The 24961-nt window shown below is 43.0% G+C and overlaps 1 protein-coding gene across 9 annotated transcripts in view; it reads right to left on the reverse strand.

The window, feature by feature from the left end:
- NFIA (nuclear factor I A) overlaps nt 1–24961 on the reverse strand; it is a 708739-nt gene that overhangs the window by 254159 nt on the left and 429619 nt on the right. The gene's annotated exons all lie outside the window — the stretch shown is intronic.

Here is a 24961-nt window from a genome sequence, read left to right on the forward strand (position 1 = left end):
AGCCACGCAGTAGAGATTTTGTTTTTGTTTTAAAATTTTAATTTTAATTAGTATATTATATCTTACAGCACTTTGATTCCCAGCATAACACTCCCCCCCCCTCCTGTCCACAGAGATATCACTTACTGCTCTCTCTGTGGCAACAGAACTAGAAACTTCAGGGGCTCTTCAGCAGGGGGAGGACTGAACAAAGCACTGTATGTACAAGGATGCTCTTGTGCCATAAGGAAGAATGGCATGGACAGTTTCAGAGAAGTCTGGGAAGACTTGTACAAACTGATTCAGAGTGAAGTGGGCAGAACCAGGAGAATGATTTCCACTCTTATCACTAAGTGTTTTAAAATTCCATTTACTTAGGGGTTCAAAGCCAGCTCTGCTGCTCACTATTCATCTGACTTTGGACAGATAACTTCCTATCTCTGGGCATCAGCATCATCTTCTGTAAAATGAAGGGGCTGGGACAGATGGCCCTTTATTTGTATCCCCGGCACTCAGCATATTGCCTGGCACGCAGTAGGCACTTAATCAATGCTTATCGACTCACTGGTTGTAATAAGTCAAACCAAAAACTATTTTTTGAAACAAGATGAAATGTATCTTAGAGTAAGAGTGGCTTCTCCCTTAAATGCATTTCTAAGAAAGGGCCACCTGGAAGAAGGGGTGATAAAAGACATGACAAAGAGGAACTCATGCAAGGCGGGTGACACCCAGTGCCATCTTTTCACGTTCTAATTTAAAGACTGAAAATGTCCTTGGATTTCTACAACAATTAACGCTGCATTTTCCAACTAATTGCTTTCATTCTAGCTTCCTGTCACAGGCTCACAAAGGAGGGAAGAGCAAAACTGGGCTCTGGATTTGCCCCGTTTTGCATTTATAGTTTGCTAGAGCATCCTACGTGTAGACTGTAAATGCATATCCCAGAGCCTTGATGCAAACGGGTGTGGCTCACCTCCAAATCATGCCCTGATTGGTATTTCTCTGTTTGGAATTTCCAGGGCCTGAGAATCTTAATGGGCATCGATTCCCTTCCATCGAAGGCTTTGGAGTTCAGGTTAGTCGGTCAATACCAGTCAGTCTCCCTGATTTAGTGCTGGGGTCTTGGCAGGCAATGGCCTTAGGAGACAGGGCAAGGTGGGAGCTGAAACATCAGCGCTGGGAGGGCATGAAAAGTTCACAAAACCTAGTTCCTATCACCATCAAAGAGCCAAATCAGTGACTAAGCTCACTGGCTCTGCTCATTTACTGGGAGGGCAAGAACATAAGGCAGATGCCACAAACCCCTACGTGACCACAGGGCTACACCAAACAGCCCACTCAACTTGTCAGGTGGCTCTCTGGAACTCAGTCTCTTCATCTGTGAAATGGGGATGGCCAAGGTTGTTGGGAGGACCGAAGGACTTAGCATACGTAAAGTGCTTCGTAAACTTTAAGGTGCTAAATACATATTGACTGCTATTATTGCTGTTGTTATTGTCATTATTTTTATGATGTTGTTTTGCAAACCTTAAGGTATTAAGTGCATATTAGCTATTGTTAGCTAATCAATTATCAGCTAATTAAAATTACTATACCATGGCGATATATTATATTAATATCATATCATTATAATATACTGTATTATTGTCAATATAGAATGTTATTATACATCATATTATTGGCTAATTAATATTATGGATTGGTTATCAGCAGCAGCATCATTAAATTGCATTGCAAATCTTAAAAGATGTATAGAAATGCAACCCACAGGATGAAGCCCAGGATCTCCGGATCACAGATCTATAGTAAGAAGGGATGTTGGAGGCCGCCCAATCCAATCCTCTCATTTTCAGTGTTGACTTGCGCAAGGACATGCATCTGACAGCCAGCAGAGCTGTGATTTGAACCCAGATCTGACTCAACCTGGTGGTGTGACTGTCTCTCTAAAACAACAAAACTAGCAATGATAATACTAAGGCCCTCCGATTCTTCTGAGAAGGCCAGCCAAGGAAGAAGGCACTTGGGCAGAGAAAGTGATGCTCCCACGGACAAGATCTGAGCCATCTGGGAAAGTCAGTGGGTTAGAGATTGTACATAATGTGATCCCCAGCCTCAGCCATTAAAGGTGATCAGAGGATCGCAGGGACCCAGAACCATAAGGAAGCCGGGGCCCATCATGTTACAAATGAGCGTCCAGTAGACTTCCTTCCTACTAGGGGCTGGGGGTGGGAGAAGAAAGTTCTATATAAAAGGCTGGTTTTTGAAAAACCACAGCATTTTATGCAGTATTTTATTCTCCAAAGCACCAGGTAGAGCCCAGGCCGCTTTGAACCATTAGCACTGGGATGGGAATCTAGAAGTCCAGAGTTCAAATCCTGCCTCAGACACTTTCTAGCAGTTTGCCCCTAGGCCAAAAATATGAATATTCTGAGCCTCTTTCCACTGATTCATAAAATAGCACCTGCCTCAGAAGCTCAACAGAGATAATGTACAAAAAGCACTTTGGAAATGGAAAAATACTGGACAAATGGCCCCTGGTAAGTAGGGAGTACGAGCAGTAGCAGTAATTCTTGAACAAAGCCAGGAATGGGTTGGATCTCAATCAAACAACTTGGGGGGAGGGGGGATTAGCAGGCAGAGAAGCAGGAAGTTCCTTCTAAGGCAATGAACATATATTAAGTGCTCCCCAGGTGCTAGGCACCACGATCACAGTCGAAATATTTTGTCATATTGTCTTTCCTGATTCAGAATTAGATCATAAATTTATGGCTGGAGGCACTTTAGAGGTCTCTACATCAAGAGTCTCATTGTACAAAAGAGGAAATTGAGGCACACACACAGGTATGCCACACACACAAAAACACACACCTGTATTTGATGCACGCATATACACATAAACACACACACAAACAAGGTATATATACACTCAAACACATATATACACATATGCACATCTTCACAACCCACAAACATATACACATATAGATATACACCCACACAACAGATGTGCACACACAGACCCATCCATACACAAGCACATGTATGCGGGCATGCACATACTCACACACACTTTCACACACTCACATGCACACTCACATTCTCTCCCTCTCCCTCTCTCTGTCTCTGTCTCCTGGGTAGCCCGGAGATCCCGTCTGAGCCTCTGCCAAGTCTCTGCCAAGTTGGACCCTGCCTGCAGTATTTACATGCGGCTCCCGCGCTAATCGGCAGCCCCAGCCACAGCCGTGCGTTTGAATCCACCCTTATGATTTTATTTCAATCTGCTCAGCTCACACAACTGCCAGAAAGCAAGTGCTACAAACTTGAGTCAACAAATGCGCGCCCATCGTGGGGGGAACCTGCGGCGTGGGTGGGCAGGCGCCGCGTGCCCACTTCCGGGCAGCCGTGACAATAGGCACGGCCTCGGTCTCAGCTCCGGCCCCTTTGTCTGCCCTTCCCCGAGCTCCTTCCCGAGCCCAGGATCCGCCTGCTTGGCCTGGTCCGATTTCTAAAGAGGCCCGGGGCCCACGGCGGACCAGGTGGGGAGAGCCAACCGTGCGTGTGCTCTCTCCCAGTGATTCCCCCTCGTGTCTTCCCCGGCTGCCCTTGCCAAGGGGCTGGGAGCTGCCTTGAGCGCGGGCACCTCCTTCCATCTCTGGACGATCCCTCAGTTCTGCCTGCCAGGGGGCCGCTGCCAAAGCCCTGCGTCTTCCTCGCCTCTTGTGAAAAACCTGAGCAGCCCAAGCCTGGGAAGCTGGTCACCATTTTGGACTTGTACCGTGGGCTCAGCCCTTCCTTGGCAGCCATCTTACGGCTTGGCAACCATTTTGAGAATTTCCTTGGCAGGCTCTCAGGATCTGCTGACGCCGTTTGAACAGAAAGCTGGTTAAATATAGTCTAAACGTGACAAGGCGGTGTGGGAGCAGGTACAACCACCCCGGGATACATCTCGCCAACCAAACCACTGAAGATCCCTTCACCAAAGGTCCTTCCCTCTGCAGGCTCCTTAACCCTTTGAAGGTCCTTTTCTAAGTGAAATGCACTAACCCTGCCCTCCCCGCAAAGTACTTTTAAAAAGTAGGAAAGTCAACCCAGAGGCAAAATTCACCCCCTTCTCTTTCAAGCTCAAAGCTCTATGGAGTCATACCTACAGATATCATGCTACAGGACACGGTGGTGAGCAAGGATCTCAAAACACATGCCAGTCTTCTCAATTTTAATTAATGTTTAATAAGGTCATGGAAGAGAGTCCCTATGGTATGGAGCAGAGCTTCTGAAACTGGGGGTCATAATCCCATATGGGGGCACACACCGAATGTGGGGGTCACAAAAATTTGTCAGCCACAAGAGGTGATATATACATATACACATACATATATATATGTATGTATGTATATATGTATATAATGTGTGTGTGTATGTATGTGTATACATATATATACCTATTTCGTACACCATATACATGGGGTTGCATAAAAATTTCTCTGGTGAAAAGGGGCCATGAATGGAAAAAGTTTAAGAAGCCCTGGTCTAGAGAACAGCAAACTAGCCTCTGAGGCAGGGAGCCTGACCTCTGACACATACTGTGCATGAATGACCCTGGGTAAGTCATTTGCATTTATGGGTAGATTGTCTTCCAGGAAGTGAATTACCAGGGTAGGAAGGAAGGAGGGAAGGAGGGAAGGAGGGAAGGAAGGAAAAGACCATGGACATTCCAGTTAGTGCAAAAAAGTGCATAATTCTTTCTTCATTGGAGTAAAAAAATTCTAGACCCAGGGAAATGTAACGTTTCAGGTAAAATCTAAAATAATGTCATAAAAGGCCAGTTTTGGAGGAAAGCTTCAAAGCGGAGCAAACACTCTTGAGACCATCTCTGGAGTCATTTTGTTATCAACAACTGCCCAAGTTCAACTTTCAGTCCAGTTTTTTCTTCCTGGTTTTTCTCTTTCCTCCCTCATCAAAAATGGTCTGAAAAACAAGGTGGGCAGACTTTGAAAGCACTAGAACATAAGCTATACTTTGTTATTGTCCCTGAAGTACAGTGTTAAGAGCACTTGGAATCATAGAGGATGCAGGTTCAAATCACCAGCTGTGTGACCTTGGGCAAGTCACTTGACCTCTTTCAGCCTCATTTCCTTAATTTGTAATTTCCTCATTTGAGGGGTTACTGTGTGGTTCCATCTCTATCCTATCAATTGTTATGAATATCAATGTAATGTCAGTGAAGGTCTTTATTACTATAAAAATGAATGAGCAAACATGTATTCATAGCTAATATTTATATGGCCTTTTAAGGTTTGTAAAGTAATTTCCAAATATTATCTCATTTGATCCTTACCACAGCTCTGATAAGGCAACTAAGGCCACCAGTGATTAAAGTGACTTGCCCAAGGTCACTCAGCTAGTAAGTGTCTGAGCCAGGATTTGAATTCTAATCTTTCTGACTACAGGCCCAGGAATCTATCCACTGGACCACCCAGCTGCCTCTTATTAAACACTTAGTACAACTCAGTCTCTGTGCTAAATTATGGGTTACCTTTTGGATAAATGGATCCCAGTTTAATGTAACTAGACTTTGCCCTTATCTACCACAATGAAAATTAAAATATAGAGGTAAAGCCTGTTTTTTAATTTAGTGGCGTTGGTGGGCAAATACTTTGCATCCTGAAGAGACTTCTAAACAGAGATTTGAGACAATTGTTTGGCACAGTGGATAGAGCATCAGGCCTGGTGTCAAGAAGACTCATCTTCCTGAGTTCAAATCTGACCTCAGACACTTAATAGCTGTGTGACCCAGGGCAAGTCACTTCACCCTGTTCGCCTCAGTTTCCTCATTTATAAAATGAACTGGAAAAAGAAATGGTAAACCCCTCCAGTATCTCTTGCCAAGAAAACCCCAAATGGGTAATGACTGAAAGGACTCAACAACAAGGATTCAACTTTAAATTCAAATGTTAATCAGATAAAACTAGAAGCTGGATCAGAGACCAGATCTTAATTAAGAACATACAAATAGAAAAAGAGTCTGTGATCTTATCAGGAAAGTCCTGGTGTAGGAACTCCCTCCCCTACCATAGATAAGTCTTAGGGAGGTGACAAAAGCTTAGATCTGAGAGTTGTCCAAGGCCACAAAGCTAGGAAACTTCAGACCCAGGCATTTGAATCCATATCTCTTAGACTCCCGAAGCCCTTCCCTAACCACTCTGCCATGCTGCCTCTTGATCTAGACTTGACCTTGAAATAATTTATAGTGAGTGGAAACAGGCACAATTGTGATATACTTTTAATACAGTCTAGATGACATAGTTGTTTAAACTTGAAGACGGAATGAAGATGAATGACTGTCTTGCCACTATATTTTTCATTCTAGTGAAGCTTCACATAGGCAACATTTATTCCCGGGTCATTTCATATGTAGTGACTCAGATGATGACTAGAATCAGAATGTTACATAGAAAAAAATGCATTATGAAATGGGTCAGGCTTTTTCTTTATGGAATGGTGACATTCTTCAGATGAATGTAAACTCGGTGAGGGTAGGAATGATTTTACTTTCTACCTTTGTATGCCCAGCTTCTAAAACAATGCCTTGTACCAAGAAGGTATTTAATAAATGCTTGCTGATTGAGTGATGATGTCCTTAGGGGTGCTGCAATCCTAGGGAATGACCAGGAGAAGACCTCTCTCAATTCTTTTCTCTATCACTTATCCCAATTATAGCACAGTCACGGCAGGCATAAATAATATAGCTTTACTTTAGAGAGAAGCCAAGAATTTGCCTGTTTCTTGAGCAGATTAACCCAAATCCTTTTAACTAATGTAGTATGACAAGGATCAAAGAGGGTTCTAAGCTAAGAGGCATGATTCTGGTGCATGTGTGACAATAATGTTGTGAGGTTCATATGAGCTTGTGCAGAGAAAACCATTTTGTAAGTCAGAGAGTGCCACAAGATCGTGCACTGCCATTAGTTATTGGGCAAGCCAAAGAAGGTATTGGGGCCTTTAAGGAATGGTGTCATTTTCCTAGCTAGTGATAATGATGAGAATGAAAGCTTGAATTTAAATGTTTAAGCTACCATAATAACCATTTCCTGTGATGGTTACTATTACCTACCCCTCCGTGCTCTTTCTAGAAGAAGGAAACTGAGGCTCAGAGAGAGATTGTCTTGTTCAGGATCACTCAGCTTAAAAGGATCACCATGGAGCCTTGAACCCAAGTCTTTCTTGAGATAAGTCAACAAGCATTTATTAAGCCAGGTTCTGCGCTAAATGCTTGGAATATAAAGAAAGTAAAAAAGAAAACAAAGAAAAAGACGATCCCTGACCTTAATTCTAATGGGGAAGACGACAGACACACCTCTATACAAACAAGCTACATAAAGGATGTATAAGAGATAATCACTAGAGGGAAGGCACTAGAATGAAGAGGGATTAGGAAAGGCTTCCTCTAGAAAGGGGGAACTTAGCTGAGACTTGAGGGGGAACCTGGGAAGCTCGAAGCAGAGATGAAGAGGGAGATCGATCATTCCAGGTGGGAGCCACAGCCAGTGACAATGCCTGGAATCTGGAGATGGAGAGAGAGTCTACAGGCATTGATTAAGTGTCTGCTCTGTGCCAGGCACAGCATCAGGTGCTAAGGATGCAAAAATGGAATGAAAAGTCTCTTCCTTCAAGGAATCCACGCTCTCTGCGCAATACTGGCAATAGAACAATAGATATACGGTTAAAGAAAAGCAAAATAATGACAAAGTAATTTATGAGAGAGGTGAGGGGAAAGCACCAAGAACTAAGATATAGGGGACAGATCAGGAAGGTCTCCTGACCTGAACCTGTGAATGGAGTCAAGATGGGGAAGTGATGAAGAGCATTTTGGGCACTGGATGTTGATGTTAAATTAAAACTATAAAGAATTCAGGATGGAAAGTTAAGCATTTGATAATCCAGATGGGAATAGGTGCAAGAAAAGATGAAGAGAAGATGCACATTTTGCAAGAGGCAAATCTGATTGCAAGTTGAGATGCCGAAGAGGATCAAATATGCCTCTATCCCACCCCAGCCAGTTGTGGGTCATTCTTTTTTTTTTCCTTTTGCTTTTAGGTCTTGATGCAACTAAAGTGTGTGTTAAACATCACACTGTCACTGCAACTGGAATTCTGCCGTATCCTCCCTGAATTAACCTCTCCGGGGACATTTGCCAGAGAAGGTCTTGATTTTTCCCCAATGATTAACTTGAAATGAGTAATGCCATTCTGATCATTGGTTCCTAAAAAAAATATGAAAATTGGCCACAGTCAGATCTGAAAGGTCCAACAGAACTCCTTTCTTCTGCTAAAGTCTCCTTCAGTTTAAAAACAAAAAGGAAGGGGATGGTCCATTTTCATAGTACTAGGTACTAAGAAAGAAAATAGCAAAGGAGAATAACTTTTTTTCCCAATTCTGATCAATTCCTTCTCTCTGCCTCTATCTCCATCTCTATCTGTCTGTCTGTTTTTTTGTCTCTGTCTCTGTCTCTCTCTGTCTTCATGTCTCTGTGGCTGTCTGTCTCTGTGTAAACCTGTCTCTATCTCTGCAACAAATGTAATGGCATAAAAATCCATCTCTTTTTCCCTTCTCACATTACAGAGACTGGCCCTGGAAATAAAATGTTACTCAGGAAGGGCTTGTGGCAGTGATCAACTCTTTTCTAACACTTTATCATGCCTGAAACCTAGACACTATAGGTTGACATCAGAGAAAACTCCTGGGCTTCCAGCCTGTGCCAGGTCAACCCCAAACCAGGTATTGACCATGCTATTGATTTGGACTGGGGGGTGGGGGAACTAAGGAGGGAGAAGCATCTGACAAGATAGAGAAACATTAACAACTGAAGGGAGAGATTCTAACTCAATGGCCACCCAACTGAGGTCTTCTCCCAAGGCTGAAGACATAGGGGGCTCTGCACAGCAGCTCTCCAGGATGTCTTGAGGGGATAATTGTAGTCAAAGCAGACAATCTTTAGTGGGACCTGATAAGACACAACTTACAGTATGACCTAGCAAAGTCTCCAAAGCAGCAACTTGACAGGAAGACACAGGAGGTTGACAAACAACTGGGGATAAGAGGTTGTGGACCTCTTCTCTGGCAGTATTTGAGAATGACTGCCTTTCATGGTTGCTCACCTGGCTGGCTGGACTCTACTGACCTTGGCTGAAAACATTTATTGCAGTTACTAGGGAAAAAGGGATGGGAAGTGAGTAACTGATGGGAACCAAGTGAGGGGTGATCAGTAGGGAGTGACTCAAAATCTTATGGCATATGAATTTCAAAGGATATTATTATGCTACTAGAAAAGAGGCATATAGAGAATTCAGAGAAACTTGAGAAGATCTGGAAACAACTGATGCAGAAACAAATGAGAAACAGGGATCTGAGAAATCCTGGATGGTCTGATGCAGGAAAAAGAAAAAATGAAGAAGATGAAGAATTTGGAGAAAATGAGAAGTATATGGAAGAACTAATTCAGAGGAGGAGGTGAGAAATAAAGAGAATAAAGAGAAACTTGGGGAAAATTAGAAAAAGTGGAGAACCAGGAGAATAATTTACTTGATGACCACAGTAATGTAAATGAAAATGACACTGATAGACTTCAGAATAGATCAAAGGCAGTGAGGTGGCTCAGTGAATAGAGTGATGGTCCTGGTTTTAGGAGGACCTAAGATCAAATTTGACCTCAGGCACTTATTAGCTGTGTGACCCTAGGCATGCCACTTAATCTCTATTTGTCTTAATCCACTGGAGAAGGAAATGGAAAAAAACAACAACCCCCAAACCACTCTAGTATCTTTACCAAGAAAACACTATAGACAGTATGACCCACAAGGTAACGAAGAGCTGGACTCAACTAAATGATGTAAAACAACAACAAGATGGCTGACTCCAGAAAACAGTGGCCAAACATGCCTCTCCCTCTTCTCCTCAAGGTGGGGACTGGCCAGTAGGTAGAAAATGAGGCATATATTGTCAAATATGGTAAATATTATTATTATTTCATTTTAAAATGATTATATAGTGCCTGGCACATAGTATTATAGAAACGTTAGCTGTTATCATTAACCATACTTCTTGTTTTAAGGTCGGGTTCTCATGCTGTCAGTGTTTCATTGGGAAATAACAGAAATATTTTTTAAAAGCATTCATAGAACACAGTTTTTAAAAGGGTTAGTATGGAAATCATTGATATAATGAACACATAAGAATTTGGGGTTTTTTAAGCTGGCTTTTTCCCACTCTGTACAAATTAAACTAAACTAAAATGGGTTATTTATCCAAGAAGTCGAAAGGGAGCAAAGCTAAGTGCTCAGTTTATACATCCTTGGGGTCTTAATCACATAATTCTGCATTGGCCAAGGATCATTCGTTTGGATCATTATATCCATATCCTGCAAATATCCTGCCATTTAATTTGCAAAATGCATGACCACAGATCACAGTACACAGAAAGAATTATTAGATATGTGCGCGGCACAAATAAATCGAGATGTGGCACTGAGCCATCCTAAAATAATAACAATAATAATAATGATGATTAATAACAATGCACTTCTATTCTGACTCAGAGAATTTTCTCAGGGGACTTTACAGATGTTCCCTAATTAAGTCTCGTAACGCCCTCACTGAGGTTGATGAGTATTGTTATGCCAATTTTACACATGGGAGAACTGAGGTATGGAGAAGTAGGGAAGATTTCACTGATTTTCTCAGAGGCAGGAATGGAAAATGAAACTAACTTGACAAGGTGTGCAGAATATTCCAAGCACTCCCCTCCATCACAGAAAGGATACTTGCAGCAGAAAACAACAACAACAACAATAGCTCACATTAATATAACATTTACTCTATTTCAGGCACTATACCGAGCATTTTTACAATTTTTTTCCATTTAATTCTCACAACAACCCTAGAAGGCAGGTGCTAATATTCTCCCCATTTTACAGATAAGAAAATTGAGGAAGACAGTGGTGAAGTGACTTGCCCAGGGTCGCACAGCTAGGAAGTGTATGAGGCTAGAATTGAACTCAGGTCCTGACTCCAGGTCCAGGCTCTGGCCACTTCGTCCCCTTGTATACTCTGAACTGGTAAAAAGCCATCCTCTACAAAGCTCCTCTTCCGATGGCTCATCCTGGCTCTCCTAGGATGTTTGGGATGGGAGGTGGGGGAGGACCTCTCTCATGAAGGGAAGATTCAGAAGACTGGGCCAGGCACAGGTTGGGGGGTGGGATCCATCATCCTGCTTAGGTTTAGGAAAGGCTCTTCAGAAACCACCCACAGGAATATAAGCTTCATAAGGGCAGGAACGGTTTTCCATCTTGTCTGTGCCTAGAACATGACAGACACTTAATGCTTGTTGATTGTATGAATAAATGTATACAGGCATGGAGTAGCTGGGACTCCTACTGGTGGAGGGGACAGACACTACCAAGGTAAAACTGGAATATGTGAATTACTGAAGGACAACAACATGGAGGATTAGCATGGTGTTGGTTTTATAGTTGAAACTCCAACAGGGTTCTCATGGTATGGTGGATGGGACATCAGACCCGGAGTTAGGAAGTCCAGAGTTCCAGTCCTGATTTAGGCATCAACTAGCTAGGTGAGCTTGGGCAAATCTCCTGACCACTCTCTGCCTCAGTTTCCCCATTTGCGAAAATGAGACAATCAATGGTCTCTAAAGCTCCTTCTAGCTCTAGTGCTAAGATCCTATAACCTGAGAAAAGGGGAAGGGATTTGTATACTATAAGCTCTATGAAGAGAGGGTGAAGCGATGCCTTAATGATTTTTGTTAATTAATTATTTAGATTAATTTTCCTCCATGATTCTTTTTATACTCTTTTTCCTCCCCAGGGCAATGAGGGTTAGGTGACTTGCCCAGGGTCACACAGCTACTAAGTGTCAAGTGTCAGAGTCTTCCTGAATCCAGGGCCAGTGCTATATCCACTGTGCCACCCAGCTGCCCCAACATGATTCTTTATTAACTGCTCCATACCTGAGTCATATTTGTGCTCTGGACCCCTTTTTACTTCCTCCTCTGCTGGGGAGAACCCCTCAGTTCTGAACCAGGAGTAACACTGTTCCTCAGGAATATGAGGTATAAGTTGAATTGAATCTCCACGAGCCAATTTCCACCAGTGAGAAGACAAGGTACTCAGAGCATTGAACTCAGGTCAAAGTTTGAAGGCAGGTAAAAGACAGGGATTGGGGAACTCTCCTCCTCCCCAGATGTAACATCCCTGACTGCCCCCACCCCAGACTAGCCACGATGCTAGGACAGCTCTGTAATGTAGCGACCTCAAGAAAGAAGGACAATCTAGATAACAGTTAGGAAAGTCTTAAATAAAAAGTAAATAATCTAATATTGAGGGAAAGATTCTAGAAATTTTGAAATTACTTTTACTAGACCCATTTCACCAGTGTACCGAAACAGATCAAAACCTGCAACCATTTTAGAGTTGCTGGCATTGAGAGGCTGTGATTTGTTTGGGGTCACATGGTCAGAGGAGAGATTTGAACCCAGAGCTTCCTGATTTCAAGACAGGCCCTCTATCAGCTGCAACACTCCATTCCCCAGCACTTAAAGCCCAGTTCTGTAAGTCTTGATTCAAGATGAACATTCTAAAATGCTGGGTGGGTCCCCATCGCTGCTATTCCACCAAAAGAGTATCAGGAGAAACATTGGGAGTAACAAGAAAAACATTCTTGAATGAAAGGAAGGAGAGGTTAGAAATCATAGGTAGAAAAACAAACAGAATATGATTTTGTCTCTGGTGTGCTTTGCTTTTTAAGATGACTTATAATGAATCACAATACAATCTAGTTAAGTGTCTCTGGCTTCCAAGCTTTGTAAAATAAATAATCCAAAATCTAAATACGTACAAGCGCTGCTACTTAAAATTCAGCATGGCTCATAATCAGATCAGCACACTCTTTTTCCAAAACGAAAATCTTAGTGCGTGATGGTCATGATACATGCTATATGCACACATTAACATATATGTACACACACACGTGTAACATACATGGAGAAACACACCCCATGAACTTTCCTCCATGGAAATCTTCTAAAATACACACAAAACTCCTGGCTTTACAAAGTACCAAATGCATATTGTCTGTAGATTTGTGCTTGGGTATATACTGCACCATATGTTTGGGGACCATGCTAACTAGCTCCTTCTTCCAACAGGGCCCTCCAAAAACACCCTCAGATTCACACCTATTTAGCCAAAGAACTCTCTCAAATGACCCTTTTGTTTATGAATTCTGAACTGCCGGTATTTGTTAACAAGTTCAAGCTGGCCTAAGGAAAATTATTTCTTCCTCCCTTTCCCTCTCCACCTCCAAGAAAGTGAGAATACTTGAGCCACTATTTGGATGGTGCTTTAAGATTCCAAAGGTGCATCAGACACATTATCCCATTTAAGTCTCAGAACAGCCCAAGGAGGGCAGCTTTCACAGGCACCATTAAGCTCATTTTGCAGATAAAGAAACCAAGGCACAAAGAAGTTAAACTCCTCAGTCTGGTCACACAGAAGTGAGATCCAAACCCAGGTCTTGCTGATTCGAAGTCCAATGTTCTAGTCATGTGAGAGCCAGCATGGTTTAGTTCAAGTCCTATTTTGGACACGTATTGACTCTGTGACCCCCAAAAAACCTCTCGATTGCTCAGTCTAAGGCTATGCATTGTCTGAGGTGCACAGATGGAGGTGGAGGTGCTAAGGTACCCTAGAGGGAGTTATCTCAAGAGGAGTTTCCTCCAGGGAGGAGGTCCCATTCTTATCCATTCCAAACAATGGCTTATGTAGCATGAAGTACTTGAATAAGGTCCCATTTAGGGCCGTTTGGGAGGATTCTGGGGAGGCATCTCTAAACACAGGAAAAACACAAGATACATCCATGGCTGGTGGAGGAGAAAAGGGTCTCTCTAAGAGCCCTAGGGGAGGAAAGGTCCCCGAAAGACAGTGCCTCCATCATATCATTTCTCACTCATCTGTTTTACCAGACTGTAAGATTCTAAGTTGGGAAAAAAACCTCCAGCATGTCTACCTAACACCAAAACAGCTGTCCGACTCTGTGGCGAAAATCCATCAAACGAGTTGTCAAATGGCTGCATTATATGACTTTCTGAGAATCCAGAACTGGAGGAGGCTTGTCGCTTGTCTAAGTCAATAAACTTTAAAACCAAACCATTTACAGCATCCTTTCCACCCACCAGAGCTCTAAGCTTCCCAGTCATCTGACTCTTTCCTCTCCTTCACCCCACAGAGCCAAGCTATAAGAATCACTAATAATAGCTAGCACTCATAGCACCTATTATGGTCTAGGCACATCAAGCACTCCTTGAAAAGCTGGCCCCCAACAGCTTGGGCCAGAGAATGCTGCCTCTGACCTAATTAGGCAAGTCCCTTAACCAACCTGTGCCTCATTCTTCCTCTGGAAACTGAAAGGGTAAAGGATGGAATAGATGCTTCTGAGATGCCTTCCAGAGGGAGATCTGAGGTTCTCAGACCCTACCTGGCCATTCTTCGTGCAATCTTCGGTCCAGTAAAACCACTTTCTTTCACCAGTGCTAACACTGTGTCTCATAACTAATCCCATGCATACAGCCATCTCACATACATGCAGATGCTCGCCCACAGCTCTGACCTTCAGAATTCTCTGCAACATTTATTTCTAGACATGGCCAATGCAGGGATTTGTGCAAGTGTGCCTCCTGGGACCAAAGGTTTGGTGCTGGGTCTTTGGGCCTCAGTTTCTCAGGGGGCTCTCAGGTAGAAGGTGGCAGGTGGATGGGGCCTCATATGTTGGAAGATCTTTTAAAGGAAGCCCTGGCCCAGACCCTGTTGTGGGAGATAGCAGCAGGCCTGGATCCCTTCCACGTGGGCTGTGGTGAGGAAGGGGAGGCTGGAGAGGCTGGACGTGGCTCTTGGGTCAATGGCTGCTTCCACAAATCTTCACTATTTACAAACAAACCTGAAGAACATGCTCAATTTTACAGGAAGTCAATAGGGACTATTTTATATCTACACACTCTCTGTTTCTATGGATCACTACAGAATCTAAGACTTTACTGGCTCAATGATGTTAATGATGTGAGCAGCCCTACCAATGATGCATATCGAACTGCATCCATCCACTTGCATGGCCTGGATGACTTGAGACAATGTCTCCCCATAAGTCTGGAATAGGTCAACCCAATCTGAAAAAAAGAAAGGAAGGAAGGAAGGAAGATGGAGAGAGAAAGAAAAAGAGAACAAAAATAGAGAAAAAGAAAGAAGAGAACCCCATCTTCCCTCCAGCACAGTCACAGCCTCCTTTACAAGAAGCCCTGGCTCAATTCTGAGCTGCCAGCCCCCTCTTTCTTGAAACTACTTTGCATAGACTTCATATTGATTTATCCCTGGCCATGCATATGTGACCCCCACCTACTAGAAAGCAAGCTCCCTCAGGTCACATCTGTTTCATTCTTACCTTTGTCTTCCTAGGGTCCAGCATAGTGCCTTACAAATAGCAAATATTTAATAAATGTTTTCAAATTGAATTAAAAAGCAGCTTGAAACACCCTGACAAAAGATGACTGCATGTGTTCTTGGAAGGTGCTAAGTTTCATGACTGCAGAAGTGCCCCCCCCAGAAGTGTTCCCAGAGTTCAGAGAAGGGGAGGAATGATCAGCGAGGCCGAGAGCTGCCAAGTCCACTTCCCAGAGAAGGCAGTACTTGAATTGGGCCAGGGAGGACAGGTGGGATTGAGACGTAGATGGGAAGCAGCCAAGAATGCATGTTTTGGTCACCAAGAGATGGCCTTAAGAAAAGGTTTTTGTTTTTCTTTTCTGAGTATTTGAAGCTTTATGAGAACTAATTCCACCATAATTTGTAGTAACCCATGGAACCAAGATTTATAGGCAAGCATGTATGAAGAATTGGGCCAATAAAATTTTTACAGCCTTGAACATTTCTAAAATTGGTTTTCTTTAAATGGGTGGCATCCACAACATGCCGGATCATGTAGGACTGTACTAATGTCTTCCTGGAAAGGGGTTCAGACAGCCTCCATAACTGACTTGTGGTCTTACTACTTGTAAAGTCTCATCCCAAACTGTCAAAAATGAAACTCGAATTAAAATCCATCCTCAAACAGTTACTAGCTATGTGATCCTGAGCAAGTCACTTTACCTTTGTCTGCCTCAGTTTTCCCAACTGTAAAGTAGGGAGAACAATCCTACCTCCCAGGGTTGGTGTTAGGTTTCAATGAGCTAACTTGATGCACAGTGCCTGGCAAATTACAGACATTTAATAGATAGGTTTGGTGGGAGTTTTTTTAGCTTTCTTCCTACAACTATTATCATCTCTACTTTACAGATAGGGAAACTGAGACTCAGGTAGCTTGCCGAAACTTGCTCAAAGTTACAATGTCAGAGCTGTGATCTGCACCCAGTTTCCCGCTTAACAACAACGCTAACACTCTTCCCATGGGTTACAGCAACCCCAGACTTGTTCTTATCAATAAATCTTATAATACTATTTCTGTACCATTCTGTAATCAGCGCATGTCTATGTCTGCCCAATGAGATTCTTACCTTTTTTAAAATGTCCTTTAGTACCTAACCCAGGAGTAAACATTCAGAAATGAAGTGGAATGTAAGCTCCCATTGTTCAGACGAAAGATCTTTTGTTACTGCTCTGATTGAAGGTGCTCAGAGCCGAACTTGTGGAAATCCAAATTCTTTCTCAATTACTCTTGGCCACTGAGGCCCTTAATCAAGGCAGGATAACTAACAAACAAATGATTAGCCTTGACAACCTGCTTTTAAATGAAATCCTAATTCACATCCTCACTCATCATTCAGGCCTGATGGGACATTAGCCATAATGTAAATATGCCTGTTTATTTAAACTTTATTTCCATACCCTTGTTTAGTCTACATCTGCCAAAAAAACAAAGAAAATTCCCAGCAAGTGCGCCAGAGAAATCCTTGGAGTGAGATGCTGAATTATGCCCCCAACCCCTTCCAATGAGAGGGGCTCGTGTATTTCAAGGATTTCTAAAGACAATTTTGCTATTAGACCTAAGAAGTATCTTGGAGGAAAATAACCAACTGCCCAAATACCTACTGACTTCTCACCCTGAGAGAGATGAGACAAGTCAGAAATCAATCTGGGGCTAAATGATGGAAAGAGCAAAAGCCTCTAAAGAGCTCGTAGACTTCTGCAAGGACCTTAGAGATCGTGCAGTGAAGATCCCCTCACTTTACAAGGAAGGAAACTGACTCCAGGAGAGACAGAGGCAAGGTAGTTTACCAGGCTACTGTCCTTCTTCCTACATTCTCCCTCTGCTTGGCTGGTTCCTCTAAGAATCTCCATTTTAAGGAGGCTGCCTAGGTTCATCATCTCTTCATTTTCCCCCAGACTGACTCTCCTGCCTCCTCCATCAGCACTGGGCTCCCCTGCCCCCCAACCCTTTCAACCTGTTTTTATGTATTTACTTTCTTCATTAGAATGTAAGATTCCTGAGGGCAGAGACTGTATTTCTTTTTGCTTGTATTCATATTCCCAGGACTTGGCATCCCATTTGGCATGTAGTGAGTGCTTGACAGACAAGTCTAGTCCCTCTTCATTGTGACAGCCCTCTAGAAACTTTTTTTTTAAGTGAGGCAATTGGGGTTAAGTGACTTGCCTGGGGTCACACAGCTAGTAAGTGTTAAGTGTCTGAGGCTGGATTTGAACTCAGGTACTCCTGAATCCAGGGCTGGTGCTCTATCCACTGTGCCACCGAGCTGCCTCTCCTCTAGAAACTTACAGAAAGATAGCATGTCTTCCCTATAAATTTGTTGTTGTTGTTGTTTTTGGTGAGGCAATTGGGGTTAAATGACTTGCCCAGGGTCACACAGCTAGTAAGTGTCGTGGGTCTGAGGTCAAATTTGAACTCAGGTCCTCCTGAATCCAGGGCCGGTGCTCTATCCACTGCGCCACCTAGCTGCCCCTCTCCCTATATTCTGGCTCTCCTCCCCAAAACTCCAGAAGGTTGTGGAGATGGAGGAAAGCCCTCAGAAATAAGAGAAAGCCCATTCCCTCCCTGCCAGAGGCAAAAAGTATTGTTCTGCCCACAAGTTCACCCTATACTTAGCTCTCATAGTTTATAAGAAGATGCTCCCAAATACGGATATAATGGGACAGGTCTATGGGGCTATTCTGCCCGTGGTGATGGTTCCAAAGGAAACTTTGCAGAAGACACAAGGAACCATCACAATATCCCTTCAAAAGCTGAAGTTAGGTCTTTGAGCCTCAGTTTCCTCCTCTGGGGTTGGATCTGACAACCTCTAAGGATCCTTTGCACTCGAAATCTATCATCCTACAATCCCTAATGTCCTCCAGGAAACTCACTCTTTCACTCATGAATACACCAGATCCTGCTGGAAACTATTTATGAGGTCATCCTCTCTTTGAGTCATGAGTTTTGTAAACTGACTCTGTGCTGTGCAATGCCGAAACTTCCTCACGCTCAAGCTACAGTCAGGGGGGTCGGAGGTCACTGAGTCTAAGCCCCAGCTGGGGAAGAATGACCTCTGTAGTAGCATGCTTCCACAGGGCCCCGATTTCCAAGAGATAGCATTTCTATGCGTTTGCTGAGCACTCTCTCGTCTGGCCCAGTACTTCTGGGCTTGGTGAACTAGTCCTTCCTGCCAGCTGCACCAGTCATGATTCTCCAAACTACAGAGGGTTTCCCTCCACTCTGGGCATCTGTTATCTGGACTTGAAGAGTCTTGTTTTTTTTAGGCTAACCTCACATAGAAGGCCTGTGAAGGTCAGGATGCCTGGAGCTGGGAAAACACACACATGCCAAGGTACCTAACTCACAGTGAAACAAGCGTTTTCCCTGGCTCTCTTCCTAGCTTCTATTGGGATCCCCAATAGCCTTATTCAAATGGATGGGCTACGGCAAGTGGGAAGCAGGAGAAGGGTATGTGGTGGTGGCAAATTCCCATTTATTCCTACGTATTCCCTTCATTTCCAGCAATTTAACCTGCTTGCTGTGTGTCAAAGGGAGCAGACAGCCCAAACATCATGTTAAGTCTTTCTGTGAACCAAAAGCACTGCAGTGCCTAGACTGGGGATCCAGAGCTTCGGGATCGAGCCTGGTCTAGGCCAGGCTAATGAGTTGAGTGTGGCCTGGGGTAAATTACTTGTGTTCTCTGAAGGTCAGTTTACTGCTCTGAGAAAACGAGGGGCTCAGATGAAACGATCTCAGAGGACCCTTCCAGCCTGACTTTTCTGTGTTCTATGTTCAAACATTTTCTGCCCTAAGGTACCTTCCAGATCTGAAGCCCGATGCTAAGTGCTTAATAAATGTGAGCTGACTGATTGATTCCAGCTCCAACAAACAGTGCTGTAACGCCTTCGAAGGCCCTTTCTAGCTCTGGCATTGTCTGCTCTGACAATGGGCCCCTCTCATTCTCTGAGCAAGGTCTCCCCCATTTCAATAGCATAAAGCCCAATTAGTGAAACAAATAAAAGAGAATTTGGTTAAGCAGTTCCCTAGGGACTACAGATCCTGTATGGGCACACGATGAGTCTCTAGACCATCCCCACCATTACTGCTTTACCCCCTGGCCTGACCTCTCATCTACGCTGGACATGCACTAGTTACTGACCTGCTATTCCCTCCATTAGACATGAGCTCCCAGACAGCAGGACTGCTTCGTGTCTTGGGATCCCCAGTGTTTAGCACAGTTCACAGCACATGGTAAATACATAATCATTTCTTAATTGATTGAGTGGAGTGGCTATATACCAGAAATGTTTAAGAAGAGAGGATTCAAATAAATGTCACTACATTTTGAAAGTATTTCAAATCTCAACATCTTACTGGGTTTGTAATACTGGATTTCCAGGGCAGTGTCTATTAAAAAGGTTGAAAGGTATGTGCACACACATACATATACATGTATACACATACATACATACATACATACAAATATACATACATAGCTAGACTGTGATATCTATAGAGACAAAGATACCTCTACCAATATAGACATCTACATATATAGATGTGGATATCTCTATATATAATCTATATAATAATAGAGAAATTATAATTATATAGAGTGATATGCATTATATATGCCAATATAGATTTATATAATATGTAACAAATAGGTGAAAAGAAAAATTAGGCATGTGAATGGCTAATATTACTTCCTTTTAATAAAAAGGCTAATATAATCTCCTTTTAAGAAAAATTACAGAGTTCAGTGAAATAGAGGAAAAGAGAGTTAGGGGTAGCTTGGAAAGTTGTGATCTAAAAGAAGCTCCATTATCCAGCAAAAAGGGTTCCCTTTCCCAAGAGGACCCTACAGAGTGATAAGCAATAGTTCAGTTCCCTGAGGGAGCAGATTTACCCAGAGGTGGGAAGTGTCCAGCACAGGGTGGGATAAGAAGCTTGGTTTCCATTTGTGACTCCAATAATAGCTAATTTCAGACCATTCTGGAATTAACACTATTTTCTGTACCATAAAGGGGAGGTGATGTTGTGTTCACTCATCTGGAGACTTCCCCTTAGTGGACTGTTAGCATTCATTTTTTTTGAACCCATAAAGGTGCTAAAGAAGAGGCCCTGGGCCTTACTTTCTCGGTATTCCTGTACTTTATCTTCGATAGGCTGTTTTCTAGGCTGGAGAACTTGAATCTTTGACATCGCCATTGGGATAAAAAGTGCTTGAAAACAGAAGCACCAAAAACTGGATTATTTTTAGTTGAAAGATTGACTCACAAAATTCAAACGCAATTCAGAAAGGCCAAGATTAATAGGGGGTTCAGAACTATTTTATGAACTGGTTGTTTGCTGGCAAACACAAGAGACTCATGAAGAAATAAAATAACTCCATGGCCAATGCCCTCTCTATGCAGGACTGGAAAGAAAAAACAATGAGGAAATTTTTTAAAAAGCTTTTTAGAATTCAAAACCATTTTTGAGGTGTAAATATAAATCACGGCACACAATTGTTTCCTCTGAACATTGGCCTTGGCACCCTTCCGTCCCCATCATCTGAGCACCAGGCCATCCTTTTCTTTCTCTCCTTCTTCAGAGCATGTTTTCAATATCGAAGGCCAAAGCCAGGCAGGGATGCACAGATGGGATAGTTACAGCTGCATCTCCTTTGACAGACTGAAAAAGCCCACTGGGACACTTTCCCCAGCCCCGTCTATCCGTCTTGTGTGCTTACTCGACACCACCTTTCCCCAGGCTTTGTTGAGGGTGTCACATGGCCTGGGCCAACATGCTCCAATCAGATCATATGTCTCATTTATTAAACTTAAAAAACAAAAAAACAAAAAGAGGGTGTATGTGTGTGTGTGTGGGAAACTATCTTATTATTATTATAATTTCTGAGCTTCACATCCATTTTGAAATTCATAAAATTTTGACAAAATAAAAATTCTAAAAATGAATCCCCAGACATAGTACACCCAGCCTCTTCAGTGGGGTGACTGATGGATATGAGCTACTCAATAGGGTCCATTCAGATTGATTAAATTGGAACGAAGCCATGGCAGACCTTGCCAATCTGGGAGATGGTGGTCATAAAGCTGGGAGGAGAAAGATGACACGCAGAAACGATGTCCAGGAGCCCCACACCCATTGAAATCTAAGCCTAGAACTCTGCAAGGATAAAAATCATCCTAAAACAAGGCAGATGCATTTTCCCCCACCCCTAAGGTATAGACCATGGTAACTAAGACAACTGCCCATCACTTCAGAAAAGGTAATGACTTTCAAGATTTGGGTTGCCCTGAGATGTACATTTCTTCCTCTATCCTCAGGAATTTTGCCTGTCATTGCTTCCAAAATCTGAACCGCGCTTGACTTTCCCACACGATTCCTGGCCTAGACTGCCGAGGATGATAAAATTAGGCGTTAAAAACAAATGTTCCAACAGAGCAAGCAGAGATGACGCAGAGCCAGCGGAACAAACGTTTTCAAACATTTTTGAAAATCCTATCATGAAGCCACCCCCTCCCACCACACAAAACAGAAAACAACAAAGAAAAAAGGAAAATAATTTTAAAAATCAGTGGCAAATTATACCCAACTCACAGCGACGCAAACTAATCTCACAGAACCCCGTGTCTGCAGGCTTGGGAAGGAAGACTCGAGCTTGTCAGTCAAAATGTCTGCCTATGGCATATGGATAAAGGTTTCAGTCTGCTATCTCCAGACTCATCTTATGGCTTGGGTTCAAAGTCACTGAAAGGGGGCTCCAAACAAAGGAAGGTTCATTGAAAAGCGGGGCTGGGGAGCTCCCCGGTCAGTGGAACCACGCCATTTGCCTGGCTGATCAAAAACTACAGGCCAGGGAGAGACGCTGGGCAGCTCCGAGGTCTTTGGAGTTTCCCAAGAGCTGAAAAGCTGCCGGAAGGTTAAAGCTGGCTGGTCGGGATGGCATACTTGGCTGACTACACAGCCAGGTGGTTTGGGCATATTGGCACACACCTGGCAAGGAGCCCAATGCATATGGCTTAGAGGGCTGGGCTCTTCCCTTGAAGCCTGCCTCGACTCTTGAGCAAGCTTCATTGTAGAGCAAAAGGCATCCAAGTGGGAAATGAAATCTCTCTCTCTCTCTCTCTTTAAAGTAACCATTTTAAACCCTTTTATTAAAAAGAAAAGAAAAGCAAACCCGAAACCAGAGCCCCTCTTCCCATATAAAAAACATCTGCCGGTCTCATCGGAAGTATTTGTGGACATAACTGCTTTAACCTTTTCAGTTCCATCTTAGTTTGAGCCATCTCTGCGATGCCAGTCATTAAAGCAGTTTAGGAAAAAAGGAGAAGCAGAATGGAATAATGGATAGAGGGATGGCCTCAAAGCCAGGCAAAAGACCTAAAACCCAGCAACACATTTGACTCACACCAGTGGGGTGAGCTTGGGCGATTCACTTAGCCTTTGGGTGTTCAGAGCAGCTCTTTTAAAGTTGCTGACAAAGTATTCATCTTGGAGGTTAGTATGCAACTGACATCACAAGTCCAGTCTCTCTAACTGTCCTAAGAAGTAAGAGAGAAAAAGCCAGTACAAATGGGCTTGGGGGTGATTTTCTCTAATTCTATTGCTTTGAGCCCCTGCTGGTGTGGCCTTCCTTAAGATTATTAGTTGAGATAATTAATCAGTAGCCTTTGGAAAGGGGTACTTACTCTGCATTAGAACAGTTAGTACAAAATACCCCTCCCTAAAAAACTGTGACAAGTCTCCCCAAAGTACATACAAAGTCTAAGGAAAAGTGGGTTCAGGCTTAGAGAGTACAGGTGGGATAGAGGTAGTTTCTGGCTACTTATAGTATTTTTTCCCATTTCAGGGGTGCCCAAAAAGTTGCCCTTATGTATAATCCTAGCCTCCGTGCTGGGTTCCTAGAGCCAAGAGTCCAGTTTGTCCTTGGCTCTTGATGATACACATATGGATCCAGGGATACTCTTTAGGGGACTGGTGGGAAGATGGAAAATCCAACATTCTTGGGACCCTCCGAATATGGATGTTTCCTTGAGTCAAAGGTCCCTCTTTGGGAGGTTCGACTAGAACACTCCACCACCTCCAATGTCTGCAATCACACCCCTTCTCACTTTGTCTGGCAACTTTTAAATAATCCTAGAAATGTAGTCAAGTTTTCTCAACTGATATGCACATGGTGGCCTTTTTACACTGAGTTTGAGGATTTTTGATGGATTTAATGATTAAGATGCATTCTTACAAAGTCAAGGCATCTAAGCTAAAATGGGGTGAGGCAAGTTTTAAAATTACCTTGCAGATAGGCAGTACTTCAGAGCAGAAAATTCAGGATTTAGCCTCAGGAATCTCTGGGCTTAAATCCCCCCACATAACCTCTCTGTGCGTCTGTTATCCTATCTGTAAAATGAAGATAATAATGGGACCTGTCTCACAAGGTTCCAGTGAAAATAAAATCAATTCAATAAGCATGTTTTTTGCTATTGTTGTTGAGTCATTTCAGTCATGTCTGACTCTTTGTGACCTTATTTAGGGCTTTCTTGGCAAGATACTGGAGGGGTTTGCCATTTCCTTCTCCAGAATAAGCATGCATTAAACACCTGCTACATTGCACTCAGCACCAGGGATATTTTGTAAATCTTAAGTACTAGATAAATGCAGTGGTGGTGGTGGTGGTGTTAGTACTAGTAGTGGTAATGGTGGTAGTAATAGAAGTAACACGTCACTTTAATATTTTCAAAGCACATTACCAAAGACATTATTATGCCCATTTTACTAATGAGAAAGCTGAAAAATGAAAGCTTTTTCCCTAGCGTCACATTGCTGTAAGTGTCCTAGGTAGGATTAGAATGCAGGTCTCTCTGAGTCCCAGTTCCTAAATTCTTTCCACTAAGTCCCTCAAGAGAACAAAAGCAAATGCCGGGTAATCAGGTGACTCAAGTTCCCTCCTTGATGAACATGTGGGAAAACAGACGACGGGAGACGACCCTAATGGAAATGAAAACTGGAACCACTTTCCAAGGAGCATTATTAAAGTGTGATTGACAGCTAACACCACAAGGCGTGAGTATGGTCTATCAGAGAAATGCATATTTGAAGACTTGTTACAACACGTGCTCAGAGCAGGGACTGTCGGGACACATGTTACTTCTGAGGGATTAATGAGTGATTGGCTAATTCGGAAGGCATGAGGCAGAATTTCAGGGTTGGTAACCCCAGCTGGTCACTAATCTCTTGTAATACCATTATAGTGCAGCATTAAATATGCGACAAATACCTTTTTCCTGGTAGGGCTGGATTTTTCTCTGCAGCCCAAGCTTAAGAGGGGGGTACGCCCTTACATTCCATGTCTTGGGTATTTTAGAAGTATTAATTCCTGGTACATTAGCTAATTAGATTACATAAATCATTTGTCAGAATCCTGTTTCAATTCTAATGTTGTTTAAATATATATTTATGG

This window comes from Dromiciops gliroides, chromosome 4 (assembly GCF_019393635.1).
Source record: "Dromiciops gliroides isolate mDroGli1 chromosome 4, mDroGli1.pri, whole genome shotgun sequence".
In the NCBI taxonomy this organism is placed as follows: domain Eukaryota; kingdom Metazoa; phylum Chordata; class Mammalia; order Microbiotheria; family Microbiotheriidae; genus Dromiciops; species Dromiciops gliroides.